The sequence below is a fragment of the Boleophthalmus pectinirostris genome, unplaced genomic scaffold, assembly GCF_026225935.1.
Source record: "Boleophthalmus pectinirostris isolate CB_2022bp ecotype Guang Dong unplaced genomic scaffold, ASM2622593v1 HiC_scaffold_16, whole genome shotgun sequence".
Taxonomy (NCBI): domain Eukaryota; kingdom Metazoa; phylum Chordata; class Actinopteri; order Gobiiformes; family Gobiidae; genus Boleophthalmus; species Boleophthalmus pectinirostris.
In genome coordinates, this window is record NW_026571095.1 from 38,801,787 (window position 1) to 38,817,555 (window position 15,769).

The 15,769-nt window shown below is 37.7% G+C and overlaps 1 protein-coding gene across 2 annotated transcripts in view; it reads left to right on the forward strand.

Annotated features, from left to right (window-relative positions):
- Positions 1-15,769, forward strand: part of LOC110175075 (lysine-specific demethylase 4A-like) — a 48,831-nt gene that overhangs the window by 30,445 nt on the left and 2,617 nt on the right. The gene's annotated exons all lie outside the window — the stretch shown is intronic.

The following is a 15,769-nucleotide window of genomic DNA, read 5'->3' on the forward strand; positions in this document are numbered from 1 at the left end:
GATATCAGCCACTTCAGTTATGCTCCGGTGGTACGCCCCATGTAGGGGTTTGTCCTGCCATGATGGTCCCTCCAGCACCTCTTCCTCTGGACCCCACTGTCTGAGACATTCTCTGAGCACCTCATCTGCCGGGGCCTTGTCCTTGATGTACTCAAGGAGCTTGGATGTTTCATCCTGGACAGTGGTTCCCACACTCACTAGTCCTCGGCCCCCTTCCTTCCGGCCTGCGTACAGTCTCAGGGTGCTGGATTTGGGATGGAACCCTCCATGCATGGTCAGGAGCTTTCGTGTCTTAACATCTGTGGTCTGTATCTCCTCCTTTGGCCAGCTTACAATCCCTGCAGGGTATCTGATCACTGGCAGGGCGTAGCTGTTGATTGCCTGCACCTTGTTCTTGCCATTGAGCTGGCTTCTAAGGACTTGCCTCACTCTTTGCAGGTATTTGGCCATAGCCGCTTTCCTTGTTGCCTCTTCGAGGTTGCCATTTGCTTGTGGGATACCAAGGTACTTGTAACTGTCCTCAACGTCTGCTATTGTTCCCTCTGGGAGTGACACCCCCTCTGTGTGGGGACTACCTTCCCTCTCTTTGTCACCATCCTGCTACATTTCTCAAGCCCGAATGACATCCCAATGTCTGTACTGTAGATCCTTGTGGTGTGGATGAGTGAGTCGATGTCTCGCTCACTCTTAGCGTACAGCTTGATGTCATCCATGTAGAGGAGGTGACTGATGGTGGCCCCGTTTCTGAGTCGGTATCCATAGCCAGTGCGGTCGATTATTTGGCTGAGAGGGTTCAGGCCTATGCAGAACAGTAGTGGGGACAGTGAGTCTCCTTGGTATATGCCACATTTGATGGACACATGTGCAAGTGGCTTCCCCTTGGCTTCAAGGGTGGTTTTCCACAACCACATCGAGTTCGCAATGAACGCCCTTAGAGTCCTGGAGTGCAGGAGTTGGTGTTTGGCTCCCCTGGTGTTTTTGCCGATACCCTTCTGTGCTGCAATGATGCCTGACATGAGCTTCCATGTTGTGGAGAGACAGGTTATTGGCCGATAATTTTTGAGTAATGAGATTTTTTATTAAGAAAGGTCATGGTAACAGAGGGAAAAGTAACGGAGGGAAAATTGTGCAAGCAAGTAGAAGGTGCATGATTTTGTATAATTTGTCAGCTTTTTTCTTCCGAAAACTTTAATATTACTTCAAAACAAAAGGGAATTATTTTTATAAAATGTCAGTCCTTCCAAGCAAATTTTAAATACTTTTTTCTTTTGAAAAATCATGTACCTTCATCAACAGTTCAAAGATCGAATAACACAAGATATGATGAAATACATCCATTTAACTTTTCCTTAAGAACCAGTATTTATATATATATGATATATGCAAAAAGTATTAATCAAGAGTGATTATAAAGTTCATTCAAGTTCCAGTTCGCATGTCTCCATACTTGGAAACTAGACTAATCTTAAAGTCACAGTCTGTAATAGACCAGTCCTTGTTGACGACGACGGAGCGGGTGCACATGGTTAGCATGGCTAGGAGATGACTAGTTCCAACAATGCTAGTCATGTCCATTCAAACACTGTAATTAAGTAGGTCTTTATTTATATAGCGCTTTTCACAGACATTTTTTTGTCACAAAGATGCTTTACGGAGCATTACATTCAGCATTATCAATTCACTCTATACCTGGTGATGGTAAGTTACTGTTGTAGCCACAGCTGCCCTGGGGCAGACTGACAGAAGCGCAGCTGCCATGCCAATTGGCGCCAACTTTCCCACGGACCACCACCATCACTCACACACACTGTGGGTGAAGTGTCTAGCCACTAGCACCAGTGCTAATTTCCACCTGTCAGGTTCATTGATTGATTGTATTTAACTGACCTTGACTATCAACTGTTCCGGAGACCTGGAGTATGTTTTGGGTTGATGGGGGAAACCGGAGCACCTGGATTAAACCCATCCAGACACAGGGAGAAACATGATCACACAGAAAACAAACTGCAAACTTGAAACATTGATTTATTCATGATATTAAACTATACTCGCCATTCATTTCAAAGACTTCACTCATATGTTTTGTAATATCTGAGTTTATTCTCAAAATATTGTATATTTTTACAGATAATGCTAAAAAAGCGACCACCTTAACCTAATATAATACCATAATTATGAAAACAATACACTATGTATGGAATAATTCAGGGAGAATGCAGTAGAAAGTGCTTACTATATGAACTGTTTTATTAATTATCATATTTTTTCCCTCCGTTACTGGCAAAGGTAACGGAGGGAAAAAATATGATAATTAATACAAAAATATGTAGAAACAGAATTCATTAGATTGCTGCAGGAAATGCTTAGTAGTATCAATATCCTTGCTTTTAGAAAGTTTCATGATGAAATATAAAGTTTAACACATGTAAAACTTAAAAACATAATTTTTCGGTAACGGAGGGAAAAGTAACAGAGGGAAAATTACAATTTTTTTAGACTTGTAAAACAGGTTTTACTAGATACTAACACCTAATAGTTTAAATTTTCAAAAGTATACTACCTAGAGATGTAGATTAGTCAAAGATGAAGCTTGAAAGTCAACCTGAAGAGGATTTGCAGGTCTTTGAAATTTGGGAAGTAGTTCTTGTTCAAGGCCTAAAAATTGTACCTGTGACATGGTCTGTTTAAAACGTATGTAACTTTAGAACCAAAAATGGTATAAAAAAAAGGTCAACAGTTTCATAAACTAGAGTACATATGCTATCTGTTGAACACATTTTTATATCAGATGCATTAACTTGAATTTTTATATACACACACACACATACACACACACGCACATACATACATACACACACACACACACACATATACATACATACATACACACACACATATACATACATACATACACACACACACACACACACACATATACATACATACATACACACACACACACACACATATACATACATACATACATACAAGTAAATATATGTGTCTTTCTCTGTGTTGTGCTCTTTCACACGACACAGAACTGCCCCAGGTGCATGTTGTACTGATGGAAAATACACAAATATAACCAAAGATTCATTGCATATTCATCATATTTTGATGGGGATATGCGCCTATGCTCGCGTAGAGCATCAAAATACAGGATGGATCCTATGTTCTGAAATCTCCGCGCGCAAGACGTGCTGCTCCATATGCGCACCGCTCTTATCCACTTTCCATGTATTCTAAAAGTTATGTGTCCAAAAGTTGCAGTTTTTATGCTTGCGTAGGGTGAAATACACACATGCAGTGGAGCCAGGTCCATAGTCTCTGAAAAGTTAAAACACAAACTGTCTCCAATGTGACACGCACAGAACAGACTCACTGTCAGCCACGACATCCTCTGTCGCAGAAAAAAAAAAATATTCCACTGAAAAATCATATATTCCACTGAGTCTTGTTCTTTAGTCCAATAGAAGCTGAACTGCATCAGCAGCACAAGTAGTGAGCTGTTTTTATCAACACTAACAGTTCATGCAAATTAGCCATGTGGTTTTAAGTTTTGTTTCTGTAAAACGTAAAGAAATGTGCACCTGAAGCCAAAATGCTGCCAAATTGCAGAAGTACTAGTATTTTTGAGGGGAACCAATTCAGCCAGACTTGCTATTTTCTCTGTCTCCCTCATGAGCATCATGTGACATCGGAACGAAACTAATCGTCATCTCCCCAAGAAACATTGTAGACACTATTAGATTTAAATTGTGATCACATTAAATTGAAAATACAACCACACATAAATTTGTGCTGAGCAAACAAATTTAGATATCAGTAAATTATAATATTATATTAGATCCTTTTGCGCTGCAGATTTTTTTTTAATGACGGTAATGAAACTGATACTGTTGCTATTTTTTGATACCGCAGTAGACCGTACTACCATATTACCGCCCAACCCTATATACACACACATATATGTATGTATGTGTGTATGTATATATGTATATATATATGTATATATATGTATGTCTGTATATATATGTGTGTATATATATATATATGTGTGTGTGTATATATATATGTATGTATATATATATATATATATATATATATGTATATATGTGTGTGTGTGTGTGTGTGTGTGTGTGTGTGTGTGTGTATATATATATATATATGTGTACAGTCCCTGACAAAAGTCTTGTCGCTTATCCATTTTGTAGAAACAAAAGCTTATAACCTGACTTTAAATTAATCGACTGGTTTTAGAAATGTCTCATATGAAAGATAAAACCCTCCCAAATTATGCTCAATATACTAAAATAAATTTGCTTCACTGAAGAAAGATTGATCATTTAATGAACACAGAAAGGTCAGATTTTGGCAAGACAAAAGTTTTGTCGCCTACAGAAACTTGAACAAATAATTTACTTCAAATACAAAAATATGTTTCATAACGTCAGTGAATTAAGTAGTGGTGCTGTGAGATCCATATTTAATATCTTGTATGACTTCCATGAGCTTGAAGGACTGCATCCATGCGGTTCAACAATGATTCATACAATTTGTTGATGAGGTCATAGCTTTCATATGAGACATTTCTAAAACCAATCGATTAATTTAAAGTCAGGTTATAAGCTTTTGTTTCTACAAAATGGATAAGCGACAAGACTTTTGTCAGGGACTGTATATGTGTGTATGTGTATATATATGTATATATATACACTGTGGGTTTTTTCTGAAGGTTCAATGCGTGTCCTAAAAAGAAGCACGAGAGATAGAGAATCCGAGAGAACAGGCCACTTTATTTCGTCATTTTCCATTGAGAGGATTCAAGTTGATTACCATGTACAACTGCCACCCCCGGACGACGCCTCTCCCAACTCAAAATCAGGGGTAGCTTTATACTACATCTTGACAAAACATTAACTTGTTGATTTAGCATATACAGCAAGAAAATGAACAATACTGCTGACCCAGTACACCTTATCATGGGTGGAAACATGCCACGGGGTCCACATATGTCAGTTTTGCTGCTTCGTGGCACTCAAAGTCCAGAAAAACATGTTCTTTATGACACTCCAAGTACAGAAATAACATGTTATATAGACCTATAGATAGTCATACATGTATTCCACCCTGTTGTCATTCCAAAGTCCATAATATTAGGTAAATTAGCATGGCCACCACATAATATTACCCACAGTATTCCCCCTTTTGATTACATCAAACATGTAATCACCATCTAAAATAAGAGGGGCAAGACGCTACCTCCACATAATAAATCCCCCTATATGAACAAAATAAAATTTAAAAAATTTTTGTTAGCTTTAGCTCTTTTATAACATTTCCCAGATTCTTGTTAACACAATATACTTGAATAACATAGTACATAATCAATACATGACACTCGGACAGCGAAAATAAGAGACCAGGAGCACATACTCAGGAAGGTTTTATCTCTATTTAATCAATGGATAAATTTGTAGGGTTTCAATCAAACCCAATTATTGGAGTCAGAACGTGAGAGCTGAGAATCAGCAGAGAGTAACAAAATTTGGGAGACGGGAGCATTTCGTGCAGTAGTAATTAATCGTTCTACTAGTGATCTGAGACATGGGATAATGCAACATCCAATTACAACTAAAACAGCTAATATAATCAGTATAGTGGTACATATGGATATTATGGTAGCCGTCCAAGGGCCAAATATTTTGTAGAGCCAGTTAAACCAAGTATCTTCAGATACGCCAGAATTCCTACCCAGTTCCTCAGACAAGGATTTGAGTTTGGACAAAGCTTTAATAATCTTTCCATCAGGGGATGTGTTGTTTGGTATATAGGTACAGCATTCAGTTCCAAACATGCTGCATACAGATGATTCTTTGGCAAGTAGCATATCAAGGGCAATTCGATTTTGCCAAGCCATAAGTGAGATAGGGCCTAATTGTTCAACGATACCTTCCAATGCTTCAATCGTATAATAATAACAGAGGATTGCATCATTGAGTAATTGATTTATGCCCTCTACAATGTTTTAAATCTGCTTGAAAAGCTGCATCATCTTTTCTATTTTTTATTAGAGTAATTCTTTGTGGGTCAATTTTAAAAGTATTTTCTGCTCATTTTTGCTGTCCATCGGTACTGGCTATAACTCTGGCGATCTCTGTTGCATAATTGTTTTCTTTTGACAGGCAAGTGTCTTTACAGACAACTTGTACATTTAATGCATGGTCTATAGCTGGTATACCGAGCATGCAATCTAATACTTCACATACATCAAATACTATATTACAAGTTTGTCCTTCGTAGCAAAGTTTTACTATTTTTGGTGCTCCCCTTTTTACCCTTTTCTGTGCTCCTTGTGTCTTACTGTTTTTGTCGTCTGCCAACTCCATGTCGTGGCTTGTCATTTTACTTGTTGGCTGTCCGAGGTCAGTAGTGGTTTCAAAGCTTCTATTGATAGGGACTATAACAAAACAAATAAAGCAAAAAGAAATTAGCATAATCAAAGATAGACATTGAAAATTTCTCATAAAGCATGGCCTGTACTGTCCTTTTAAATTATTTCCCCCTTTTCTTCCCCTCCTCTGCTGGAGCCCCAGTAGCGGACGGCGGTCGAGGTGCGTCTTCAGGTCCTCTGCATTCAGCGACATCTGGATTCGATTGATCTTCTCCATCTTCATCACCCAAGATCCAGGGGAGATGAGTTCATCTGAATTGGTTCTTTCTTCTTCTCCTTTAGTTCAGCTTGATATTTTTGTAGTTGCAGTTTCACAGCGGCCAGCTCCAGTTCTTGTTTCTTTTCTTCAGCCTCCTTATCTTTCTGCCACTTGGTTATCTGGTGGTTGCAATGGGCATCGAATCCTTCTTCAGATTTGTTGTATAGCCCCATGATATTCTGTAGGGCGTCTTGGACTGATTTCGGCATGCCTTTCACCAGCGCAGATCGGAACATGACTGACATTCCAGTTCCGACTTCCATCTGTTCTCCGGTTACGTCATGGTATAGATTGGTAGCCCGCTGCTTGTAGCTGTAATAATCGTCGTTATCTCGCATCTGCATGGACAACAGCTCGTCAGTGACAATACATGGAAATCTTGTCCTGAGTTCTCCCTCCAGGGCATCACGGAAGATATGAATGGGGTAGTTATTCTGTAGCTGCATTCTTGTTCGTTCTTCAATAGCTCTCTTGATGTTTCTGGCAACTGTTTCATCAGCAGCTTTGATCAGGGCAGCTTGTATGTCTCCCCAACACAGTTTGTCTCCAGCTGTTTGTTTCAGCAGGGCTCTCATCCATGGTACACCTCCTCTGGTCAGTTTCGGCAGTGTGAACATCAGGGCACTCCAGTCCTTGAGTGAAAATGGCATGTAAACAATCTGTCGACCATCCATTCTTATTGGGCAGACCTTTGCAGATTCTTCTCCCTTCTGTAATGTCAGGTCATCCATGTCACTGATATATGGTTGTCTTGATTTTAGGGGATCAACCGTTCCACTGATGTATGCTTCTTCATAGTCAGTGTCAGAGACCGTTCCAGTGAATGTTCCATTAACAGAGTAGGGTTCGTCACTCTGTCTCCTCAGGACTTCTGCCGTGGCACCCCTTGGTCCATCCTTCTTTGTCCTTGGAAACGAACTTCCACTTTTCTTCATCCTTGTGTCTCCGTCCAGGTCAACTGATGTCTTTTCATCGTCTTGATCTGTCATGTATTGTCTTCTCACGTGTCTTTCGTTTTGACTCTCTTCCTCCACTTGTCTCAGCATCTTCTCTGTTTCTATTATGTGAGTCAATGCAGACACTTGGCTTTGGACAGATTTGATTTTTTCTTCTAGTTCTCTTGTAGGGCCTCCAACAGATGTTAGCGCCAACTCTCCTCCAATCACTTTATGAGTTATTTTGGGAGGCCGCCATGTCACTGGATCGGATGGCATCATAGAAGTGGAGGGTGTTCTGAGTTTTGGGCTTTTGTTAGTGGCACTTTGATATGGTGGGGGGGCCGTCTTCTTCATCATCTGGGGATGGCATCCTTCATTTTCAGATGGTATGTTTGTTGCATATCGTAATGTCTCCTCACATCTGGGTATTTCGTCTATGTCGAATGCTTTGTTCAGGCTGCGTGACCTTTGTCGACCTTTACTCCATTTCTTAACTTCTTCCTCCTTTTCAGATTCGTCAGACTCGTCCCAAGAATCCTTGTTTCTGGAGCGTGTGTAATATTTATGTGATGATTATTCTGTAAGATTTGGATATAAGCCCACAGCAGGTTCCTTTAAAGTTTCTCCCAAAGGTTCTTCTTCCACCATCACCTTCTTCTCCTTTGGTTTGACAACTAGAATGGAGGACAGTTCTCTCATCTCTTGTTTTTCTTTCAGTTCCTTTGCCCATTCTTGCAGCTTCTTCGCCAATCTCATCTCCTTCTCACACTTCTGTAATTTTAGTTGATTTAATCTTCTTGTTAAGACATTATTGGTTAGGTTAGGTTTGTACTGCTTGATCTTATCTTTGTAATAACTCTTGATGGCCTTCCATTGTTCGTCTGTAGGGGCTATGGCATCCTTTTTTCCATGGATCATCTCCTTTTTTACATATTTCTTGAGCACATCTTGGATGGTATACAGATTTGCTTGGGCTCTCTTTGGGTCAGCTTCTTCTTCCAGCACCTTGCTGTTCCAGAAAGCCTTCAACTGGTTCAATGTAACAAACTGAGACATTGCGATACCTTTGGGACCTCTGTGTTATCAATTATAGTGTTATCTTTTTCAGCTGCTGTTGTTATCAATTGGTTATTGTTTTAATTCTTTGGATTGAGTCTTATTATTTTAGTATGGTGAATCACTATTTTGGTTTTGCTCGAAATTTGGTCCGTGTTAAACTGGTCGATAATTGTTTTGGAATGCTTTTTTTCCTTGAGATTCCACTTCTTAGTTTTTGTTTTATGAGTTATTTTATTTCGCAGACGACCTGTGGGCACTGAGGCTATTTTGATCTCGCTGGGCGGCTTCCACGTCCTTAGTTGGATTTCTTAAGAGAAGAAGAAATGTATCTTAGATAATTTTGAAGTGTTATTTTAGGAGCCAGCATTATCTTTTTAGTTTTGTTTGAGATTTTTTTATTACAAATTATTTTAACAATTTTTGTTTGTTTTTGGAATAACAGTGTTATTTCGCAATCATTAATAAATTTTCTGTCTAACCATTTTATTTCAATGCAAGAGTATTAACCTCAAGTTTCAACCTCAAGTATAATTTGAGACTAAGTCATGGGTCAACTTAAACATTTTAATTTCCCTTTTTATTTTAGTTTTCCTAATAATTATTTTTAGTGATAACCCTGTTTTAGATACTAGATTTGGGACAAGCCAGAAACAGAATATGAACTTCAGAATGAAAAAACCTTTTAACTATTATCGCAATTTTGTCAAGATACATAAATTGGCATAAATTGATAATATACGTTGAACTATTTAAAGTGGACTTATAAGAGAATGCATAATTGTACGGATAATACTGAGATCAAAAATTAAAATGTGAGCGAAATTCAGGCTTGGAGAGGCAGAGTGGATCAAACCAGAACTAAAATAAGACTACTTCTGAAACAGAACTAGGCCAGGATCTAATTAGGACTAAAGCTGAACTAAAATAGAACTACCCCTGGACTAAAATTAAACTAAGGCTAGACCAGATTAAACCACACCTGGACATGAACAGTGCTAAACTCAAACTAAATTTAGACTTAGAATGGAATAGAACCAAAACTGGACCAGAATAGGACCAAGTCCGGACCAAAGCTGGACCAAGTCAGGTGCAGACCAGGTCTAAACCAGATCTGAGCCTGAACCCAACCAAGTCCAAAACTGGTCCACGCAAGGCCCAAACAAAACTAAACCAGGACCAAATCAGGTCTGAAATATCGATACCATCTGCTCCTCCAAAACCAGAATTCACAACACCTAAATCTAAGCATTATAAACAACGCAATTTTATTTTATAGATCAACATTAAGAGACGGTATTCAAACAAGTAAACTTATTTTATATCATGTCAACTAAAAACAGGTTTAAGGTACAGGGATAAACACTAATATCAGGTCTATATAACAACCATAAGCGCAACAAGAGAATGCTGTGTATGACTTTTTAACTAAACATCGCAATTTTAAACTGTACGGATTATAAGTTTTAAGAATGTTTTCAAATTTTAACACAAAATGATCAACTACATTTGGTAACCTTATAATCCAGGGCACATTCATCAATTTTTAATAACCTTCAACAGTTACGAATTGCTCCGTTTACTGTGTTATCACACTAATATATTATTTCAACATGGAACAACAGGCCATTACCAAGCTTAAAGTCACAGCATTAATTGAATCAAGCTGACAAAGCTTTCAACAATTAACCACGCTGTTTCAGAAACTTCAGCAATAGCCCATCATTTTATTTAAACCATAAATAAGCATCTTCAATCAAGCAAATTGGCAGACTTACTTTTTACCATAAACACAATTGAACATGCTTAGTTAAATTTAAAACGGAGCACTTTTGAACAAATCTAAAGCAAATATACAATGCAGTTTAAGCAGTTTAAGCAACATCAGCATTTCACCTCCCACAGCGCGTACCAGCGTCAAAAAAACCCACAAACCCCCTCCGCCATCAGCCGGACACCAGCACATACGCCCCCTGCACACGCGCCTCCCACCACCGCTCATCAACACGACACCAAACCGCTCCCGCAGATGAATTGAATTCACATACGAGGATGGCCAGTATCGCATCGAAAAGTAGCGGCAAGTAACGCCCACAGGTAAGCGCACGCAAAATGCCCAGCCAACAAGCAAAACAACCTCATGGGGAATCAGACACTGACAAAAGCCGAGCAAACGCCAATGGACAACAAATCAATCATTTACCATCATCCCAACCAGCGGGCAGCCATAACAACATGTACAATGTACCCCAGAATAAAATGCCACCAATACTTCCTTTAAACATCGTTTTTAATATGTCATATTCTTCTTTTAGATCTTTTTTAGTATTTTGGCAATATTAGATGAGTTTGAAGGACAAAGATTCTGCGTTATATTTACTGCATTCTCAGTTATTTTAGTGTTAGGAGGGTCACTTTTAAAACATATTCCCTTACAGAGTCCAGATTACAGATTACATAGCCCAGAATTAATAAAAATTTCTTAAAGTAACTTTATCTGAATACTTTGAATTACTTGATATTATCTTGGTTTTAAAACTACACAAATGGAGCAACCACATCCTGCAAATTCTTGTTTGTTCTTTTTTAATTGTTGAGCCTAAATTTCCATAGATAAGCAACTGTTTGTTCTAAAATAACAAGAGACCAGAATATCTTGGCGTGGAATGTTTTATCTACTTGAAGACAATAAAACCTCAGTTTTTCCTTAAGCCTATTGAATTTACTGATAGAAAAATGCTTCCTATGTGAGTTTACTGCCGCTTTACTCTTATCACTACTGTTAGTATCTTATCTTTATTAGACCTGGTCTAGTCCTGACTCAGACCCAGTTCAGTCCCAAATGTAAAAACTGCAAGTCATTTATTTCATTTTTAACAAAGTAACTGTAATCCAGTTACCACTCATTGAGACAGTAACTGTAACTGAGCACAGTTACTTATAATTTGTACTCTGATTACATAATGCTGGTACTTGTAATCTGTTACTCCCAAAACTGGTTATTTCTTTAACTATTTCATGGTTATATCAGATTCACTAATAACATTTATTAAACTTATTAAACTTATTTGACTTGTTTCTTGCAAACGTGGCTTTTAGTGCTACAAATTTAAAGTTGAGACTGTTACAATTTTAAAGGTGACTTATTTCTTAGTTACTCATGTGTTGCCGTGGGGAGGGCGACACACTCTCTGCTTCGCAGGGTTCCTACTTGTTCTATTGACCTTCGGTCAATTCATATAATTTCATGTTCGTTTGAACAGGCTCGTTTCTTTTAGACCTTCGGTCATTTATAATTTCATGTTCATGTTCAACTTTCCTTGAACAGGTTCGTTTCTTTTTAGAGCTCATAATTTAAATAAAAACCACTAATACTTTTTGTCATAACAATTTAGATTTTATTTTACAGTACTGTTTTTTCAATTGGTTCTACTCTTTTGTCTCTATATTAAATCTGACTCCTTTCTTCGTGCTCTACTTTTTGTGCGCAACTTAAGTTTTTTATTCTTTTTTAAATATAAACTCCATTAAAAGTTTAGTTTTTTCTCTGCGTAAAAAAGTTTAACCGCAAATAAATTTCCTTATAAAATTCCTTTCTTGTCTCTCGTGAAGGTTAACACGGTATCTCAAGGAATCAATAACTTTCTTAATTACGCTTTATGTGATTAAAGCCTAAACATACTATTGGTTTTGTTTTCAATCTCAATTAACATACTTCTGGCTTATTTTCTACGTGAAGCCTTTTAACACGGATTCGAGCTTTTGCTTTTTTCTTTTCCATGAAGCATAACATGTGATAATTAGTTTTCCATTACTTTTTAAATTGATCACACAAAAGTCCCGAGAAGTAAAACACAATTTGTAGTTTTTATACATTTAACCAATCTGACAGGAATTCTGAAACAACAAAGGTCGCTGTCATACCTTCTTTTGGGAACGCGTTCTTCGTGTCTTTACTTCCAGGATTTCGCGGGAGGCATCGTTTGCAGACATTACTCTGTCAAATCACGTCGGGGTCACCACTTGTGGGTTTTTTCGGAAGGTTCAATGCGTGTCCTAAAAAGAAGCACGAGAGATAGAGAATCCGAGAGAACAGGCCACTTTATTTCGTCATTTTCCATTGAGAGGATTCAAGTTGATTACCATGTACAACTGCCACCCCGGACGACGCCTCTCCCAACTCAAAATCAGGGGTAGCTTTATACTACATCTTGACAAAACATTAACTTGTTGATTTAGCATATACAGCAAGAAAATGAACAATACTGCTGACCCAGTACACCTTATCATGGGTGGAAACATGCCACGGGGTCCACATATGTCAGTTTTGCTGCTTCGTGGCACTCAAAGTCCAGAAAAACATGTTCTTTATGACACTCCAAGTACAGAAATAACATGTTATATAGACCTATAGATAGTCATACGTGTTTTCCACCCTGTTGTCATTCCAAAGTCCATAATATTGGGTGAATTAACATGGCCACCATATAATATTTCCCACAACACATACACACATATATATGTGTGTATATATTATATATATATATATATATATATATATATATGCACATACACACATATATGTGTGTGTGTGTGTGTATATATATATATATATATATATATATATATATATATATATTAGGGGTGTCAAATTATCGCGTTAATTGCGATTAATTAATTACAGTCATATTTAGCGCGTTATGTTTTTTAATCGCGTTAATCTCATTTTTATTCTCTAACTTTACTGTTTCTGTATGCGAGTTGCTTTATTATAAAACCTGTTTTTATGTGTTGTTGGGACAACACACACACACACAAAAAAAACACATTTATAATTTTTTTTTATTTCGGTAATTCCACTCATTGCCGGAAACCCACATAAAACACGCGCAGTAAGAGCGATGTAAACATTATGTTAACGCTGGCGGCGTCAGTCGCACAATGGACGAAGTCGAAGAGCCAGTAGAACAGAGGCAGCAGTGCACTGGTAAAACACATTTGTGTCTTGGAAATTATTCTCCCGAAGTGAAATATAAAAGAAAATAACAAACATAAAATCGCCTACAACTTAAAGCTTGCATAATATAATCAGTAAGATCATCAGTCTCTGAGGCTAAACTTCAATGAAACTGGAAACATTGGGTCTCAGTTCATGTATATTTACACACTGAATATTGCACATTATTTCATTGTTGTAATGAATAAATACACTGATTTTAAGATGGGTGTAATGCAACAATATACTATCGAAAGCAGACAACATGCCAAAGAAACAACAAAATGATGAACTGGTCAGCTGGTCCGAGTTCTTCAAAGCAGAAACCTCCACCTCAGCCATCTCTGCAAAACTGCAGCCTGCATGGTTACAAGGGGACAGTAAATGACAAGCTCATACTTTTGTCTTCTAAGGCTGATCCACTGAGTGCATTTGCTGCTATCCATGATATGAAAAAGAAACTTCACACACAAACATTTGATTGTGCTGGCTAGCAAGATATTGTTGAATCAATTGCTGTTGAATTGTGCAAAAAGAACAAAAATGTGGCTGTTTGCTGCAGGTGTTCCAATCAGTAGGAGCAGGTAGAGGGTGCTCTTGGAAAAAGGATCAAAACTCAAACATAACAGATTCCAGACACTCCAAACAAGTAGAAAAAGTAAAAAAAAAAAAAGCACACGAGGAAAATTATAGTTAAAAGTAGAGCCTGACCGATATATCGGTTGGCTGATATTATCGGCCGATATGAGCACCTGGAAGCATTTCGGCTATTGGCCGATATGCTTGCCGATAGGGGCCGATATTTCAAGTGGGCATGTTATACCTCATTATAAAGTTTAGACTCTACATTATGTTAATTTAATCCAATTTACAGACAGATAAATGTCCTAATATGTGGCTCCCGACCGAGTCCCGACACTCAGTCCTAGTTCAGTTCTGGTTTAGTCCTGCCTTAGACCTGCTTTAGACCTGCCTTAGTCCTGCTTTAGTCCTATGATATATCATGTAAAGAGGCAGAATAACAATAAATGTTGCCTAAATAAACCCAGTTTAAAATCCACTAGAGCCAAACCAGTGAATTTTTACATTACACTAAATATATCAGTGATTATATCAGGTATCATATCAGCTCCAACTCCCATTATATCGGTATATCAGCCACAACAAAATCCATATCGGTCGGGCTCTAATAAGGTATATAATGATCTAGAAATTATTACTAGTGTAGTGTTTTTTACCCACTGAATAAATCAGAAGTCTGAGGAGCTAAAGTGATATATGACACATACTATACGGTAATATTTTCTGGTTAGCTCTAGTTGTATATGTCTAAATATGTTCTTAAAATATATTACATATCTTCTGAGTTAAAATAAAGACAATACTCACTGTGCATGTGTTATATGCTCTGTAAGTGCATTAAGGGATCGCACTTTTCTGATATAGCAAGTCTGAGGAAGAGCTATTGGCTCAAAACAATACTGTAAATAAATCTATGTGTGTATCACTCTCACCACCCATTCTAGAAAGCCTGCAATGTGTGCCTTTGTTATCATTTACACACTAAATATTAAATGTTTTAGTGAGTGGTATAAAAAATCAGTTTTTTTTTTTTTGAAGAACAGCTGGAGCATGAAATATGAACTTTTCATGACAAACACATTGCACGAAAACAACCACACTGGGTTATTATTATCTACTCATGTATTGAAGGATTAATATGGTAATGTGTAATTAGCACCATTGGATTCCTTGACCCTTACAATGTGGGTTTAGCAGTACAAATCATCATTTCAGTTTATTCAGAAGTTGAGATACTGTAATTTTTACATTTGCGGTGGCCATTTTTTTAACTTCAATATGGCCGCCATATAGACATCTGGGCAAATGCAAACATTGATTTTCTGACTCCATATTAGAGCCTGACCGATATGGATTTTGCTGTGGCCGATATGAAACCGATATAATGGGAGTTGGAGCTGCCGCTAGCCGATATAATTGCCGATATATTTAGTGATGTAAAAATTCACTGTAAATGTTGAATTGTTTAAAAAACTTAGGTTTGG